The sequence below is a fragment of the Borostomias antarcticus genome (assembly GCF_949987555.1).
Source record: "Borostomias antarcticus genome assembly, contig: scaffold_282, whole genome shotgun sequence".
NCBI lineage: Eukaryota > Metazoa > Chordata > Actinopteri > Stomiiformes > Stomiidae > Borostomias > Borostomias antarcticus.
The window spans coordinates 30,001-35,000 of record NW_028176458.1 but is presented as its reverse complement, the minus strand read 5'-3'; the positions used below and the strand labels follow the sequence as shown (position 1 = coordinate 35,000).

The following is a 5,000-nucleotide window of genomic DNA, read 5'->3' as shown; positions in this document are numbered from 1 at the left end:
ACACACATGCGCATGGATGGACGCGCACACACACACACATACACACATGGATGCACGCAAACACGGATGCACACACACACACACACACACACACACACACACACACACACACACACACACACTCACAAAGTTCTGCTCAGCCAGTGACTCACTCTGAGCTCACCTCTCCAAACACTGGAAGGTCAAACTCTGAACCCAGACTCATTCATTAACGACATTCACTCATTCATTAAGCACATTCACTCATTCATTAACTACATTCACTCATTCATTAATCACATTCACTCATGCTACTTCAGACGCTGTGCAGTAGTCACGCATCGGGAATGAATGAGGCTCTGAAGAGGGCTGAAGATTAGTTGACTACAGAACCTCCATGAAAGAGAGATAGAGAGAAAGAGAGAAAGAGAGGGAGAGGGAGAGAAAGAGAGAGAGAAAGAGAGAGAGAGAGAAAGAGAGTAAGAGAGAGAAAGAGAGAGAGAGAGAAAGAGAGAGAGAGAGAAATAGAGAGATAGAGAGAGAGAGAGAAAGAGAGAGATAGAGAGAGAGAGAAAGAGAGAGAGATATAGATACTGTAGATAGATAGAGAGAGAGATAGATAGATAGATAGATAGATAGATAGATAGAGAGAGAGAGAGAGGGAGAAAGAGAGAGAAAGTTAGAGAGAGAAAGAGAGAGAGAAAGATAGAGAGAGAGAAAGAGAGAAAGAGAGAGAGAGAGAGATAGATAGATAGATAGATAGAGAGAGAGAGAGAGAGAGAGAGAGAAAGAGAGAGAGAGGGGAGAGAAAGAGAGAGAAAGAGAGAGAGAGCGAGAGAGAGAGAGAGAGAGAGCGAGAGAGAGAGAGGGGAGGAATCGGAAGTGTCTCTCCTCTGCTGTGGGATCTTGAGGGAGGTGATAGCTCATTTCCCGGGAGGATTGGCATGTCTACTCTGGCAGAGCAGATAGGAGCCGGATACAAGATGACGAGACACCTCGCTCGCTCTGAGGCTTAGAGTCACCGCTTACGTTCATCACATACGCACGCACAGACCAAAATACACAGGGACATGCACGTATACACACACACAAATAAACAGCGCGCTGTACTGGGATGATAAAATGCTTTTCTTCAGAAATATGTATCCTACTTACACTGACACACACAAACACACTCACACACAAAAATAGTCAAGGACACACACACACACACACACACACACACACACACACACACACACACACACAACCACACACAGAAATACACAAAGACATACACACACACACACACACACACACACACACACACACGTACTGTACGCTCACGCAAGCAGATAAACAGCAACTCTGATCCGGTTGTGTGGGTCTAGAGCCGCAGCAGAGGAGCACGGAGGTGTGATTAGACCCAGGATTTACTGACTTTCATGGTGGAAACATGAGGACGAGGACGGGAGCACCTCCGGGGTAGAGGGAGCTGGGAGACAGGCAGGACAGGAGAGGAGGAGAGGAGAGGAGGAGGAGAGGGGGGGGGGGCAGGGAGAGGAGAGGGAAGCAGAAGGATGGGGAGGAGAGGAGACGAGGAAGGACAGGAGAGGAGGAGAGGAGGAGGAGAGGAGGAGAGGAGGAGGAGAGGAGGAGGAGAGGAGAGGAGGAGAGGAGGAGGAGAGGAGGAGGAGAGGGAGGGGGGGCGGGGAGAGGAGAGGGAAGCAGAAGGGTGGGGAGGAGAGGAGACGAGGAAGGACAGGAGAGGAGGAGAGGAGGAGGAGAGGAGGAGAGGAGGAGGAGAGGAGAGGAGGAGGAGAGGAGGAGAGGAGTGGAGGAGGAGAGGAGGAGAGAATGAGAGGAGGAGGAGAGGATGAGAGGAGGAGGAGAGGAGGAGAGGAAGAGGAGAGGATGAGAGGATGAGAGAATGAGAGGAGGAGGAGAGGAGGAGAGGATGAGAGGAGGGGGGGCGGGGAGAGGAGAAGGAAGCAGAAGGGTGGGGAGGAGAGGAGACGAGGAAGGAGGGGAGAGGAGGAGAGGAGAGGAGAGGAGGGGGGGTAGGAGAGAGGAGATGGGGAGGATAGGCTAGAGGAGGAAGGAGGAGAGAGGAGAGGGGAGGAGAGGAGTGGAGAAGACAGGAGAAGACAAGAGGAGGTAGAGAGGGGAGGAGAGGAGAGGAGAGGAGAGGGGGAGGATATGGGTAAAGGAGGAGGGAGGAGAGAGGAGAGGAGGTAGAGAGGGGAGGAGAGGAGAGGGGGAGGATAGGGGTAGAGGAGGAGGGAGGAGAGAGGAGAGGAGGTAGAGAGGGGAGGAGAGGAGAGGAGAGGGGGAGGATAGGGGTAGAGGAGGAGGGAGGAGAGAGGAGAGGAGGTAGAGAGGGGAGGAGAGGAGAGGAGAGGGGGAGGATATGGGTACAGGAGGAGGGAGGAGAGAGGAGAGGAGGTAGAGAGGGGAGGAGAGGAGAGGGGGAGGATAGGGGTAGAGGAGGAGGGAGGAGAGAGGAGAGGAGGTAGAGAGGGGAGGAGAGGAGAGGAGAGGGGGAGGATAGGGGTAGAGGAGGAGGGAGGAGAGAGGAGAGGAGGTAGAGAGGGGAGGAGAGGAGAGGAGAGGGGGAGGATAGGGGTAGAGGAGGAGGGAGGAGAGAGGAGAGGAGGTAGAGAGGGGAGGAGAGGAGAGGGGGAGGATAGGGGTAGAGGAGGAGGGAGGAGAGAGGAGAGGAGGTAGAGAGGGGAGGAGAGGAGAGGAGAGGGGGAGGATAGGGGTAGAGGAGGAGGGAGGAGAGAGGAGAGGAGGTAGAGAGGGGAGGAGAGGAGAGGGGGAGGATAGGGGTACAGGAGGAGGGAGGAGAGAGGAGAGGAGGTAGAGAGGGGAGGAGAGGAGAGGGGGAGGATAGGGGTAGAGGAGGAGGGAGGAGAGAGGAGAGGAGGTAGAGAGGGGAGGAGAGGAGAGGGGGAGGATAGGGGTAGAGGAGGAGGGAGGAGAGAGGAGAGGAGGTAGAGAGGGGAGGAGAGGAGAGGGGGGGAATAGGGGTAGAGGAGGAGGGAGGAGAGAGGAGAGGAGGTAGAGAGGGGAGGAGAGGAGAGGGGGAGGATAGGGGTACAGGAGGAGGGAGGAGAGATGAGAGGAGGTAGAGAGGGGAGGAGAGGAGAGGGGGAGGATAGGGGTAGAGGAGGAGGGAGGAGAGAGGAGAGGAGGTAGAGAGGGGAGGAGAGGAGAGGGGGAGGATAGGGGTAGAGGAGGAGGGAGGAGAGAGGAGAGGAGGTAGAGAGGGGAGGAGAGGTACAGTCACAGAGGTCCTGATCCCCAGGATTTAGACTGAGACCCAGCAGGCTTACTGAGGCAGACAACAACAACAACAACAACAACAACCCACTATAATACCATATCTCTCCTTCACACACACACACACACACACACACACACACACACACACACACACACACACACACACACACACACACACCAGCCCTGGAGTTGGCTCAGAAAGAACACTTCTGTTCCTGTGTTCCGTGCTACCTCGCTACGCCAGCTTCATAAACAACAGTCTCTGTTTGTCCCTCATGCATATTTCAATGAGACACGTTTGTAAACGAATCACATCCCAGTGAAATGGTTTAATCCTCGCCCCAGAAACGAGGACGACGCAGTGTTACCTTGTGTCTTACTGCCTACTGGACTGAGACAAAGAGACCTCCTGTGGTGTATGTACAGTAACAGTGTGTCTGCACCATTTGTCACAGCTGGTGTGTGTGTGTGTGTGTGTGTATGTGTGTGTGTGTGAGAGAGAGAGATTGAGAGAGAGTGTGCGCACACATGTGTGTGTGTTTGTGTATGTATGTGTGTGTGCGTTTGTGTGTGTGTGTGAGAGAGAGATATGGGGGGTGGAAAGTGCCACTTATTTGCTAACTGAGCAGACACACGTGACGAACGTCCCCACGTGACCACGTGTGCTATTCACTAACGTAGCTAACCCAGCAAACGCTCGTCAGGGCCGGGGGTACTTGAGCACATGTGCTATTCGCGTACGTAGCTAACGTCGCTACTTGAGCACGTGTGCTATTCGCATACATACGTAGCTAACGTCGCTACGTGAGCACTTGTGCTACAGTAGGACCCCACTCATCCGAACCCAACGGGACCGCAGGTCGTTCGTATCTCTGAAATGTCCGGATGACTGGAACATATGTTAAAATGCACCAAATTCAATAAGTGGTATACTTGTTTCATATAGACTCATAATAGACCAATAAATACCCTTAATTACTTGTGAAAATGCATCAAAATTGCAATCAAATAGCCAACTAAACTCATATAGGCCAGTAGCCTATAATAAGATAACCGAATTTCCACTTGAGTGCGTGCTTTGATCAAATAGCCTACTTTATTCTCAAATGAGGCTTACGCTGTATCGATAGGCTACTGTATTCGCAGAACAACATGGTATAGCCTAAAACAACCCAACATTAGAACAATTAGAGCAAATGATAATCAATAAATAAATAAATGAAATGACAGACAAGTTGTCGTGTCTTAGGCTATTGTAGCCTAAAAGAAAGTCTCTAAAACAACAGATGTAGACTAACGTGGCCTAGGCTGTAGGCTATTATTTAACAAATACAGTAGGTCTAGTAGGCTAATCTACATGCTCACAACACGTCTGTGTTCCTGAAGTCCATTAACTGGGAACGAAAAATGACTCGATGCTGCTTCAGGTTGCTGACGCGCTTTCTGGCTACCAAGGAATGCAGCTCTCGCGCAGCAGACTCGTTTGCGTTTTGCGCTCGACATAAGAAGAAATGAAACGTGACAGTAGACTACAGCCTACAGGCAACATGTAGGTCTACATACAGTTCTGTTTTTATTCACAGTAGGGTAGCCTACAGTACTGTAATGAAAAGCCCACCAGTAACCAGATAGCAGGCAAAAAAAAAGAGTTTTTTAAGCCTGTCCGGTAGACCGGGAGGTTCGGATCTCTTCAGTTCGGATGAGTGGGGTCCTACTGTATTCCCTAAAGTAGCTGAGTAAACACGTCGTCGCCG

General features: G+C 51.5%; 1 protein-coding gene across 1 annotated transcript in view; it reads right to left on the bottom strand.

Annotated features, from left to right (window-relative positions):
• The window catches only part of LOC311328459 (netrin receptor UNC5C-like), a gene marked incomplete at both ends in the record, with an annotated part of 73,241 nt that overhangs the window by 40,404 nt on the left and 27,837 nt on the right, over positions 1–5,000 (bottom strand). The gene's annotated exons all lie outside the window — the stretch shown is intronic.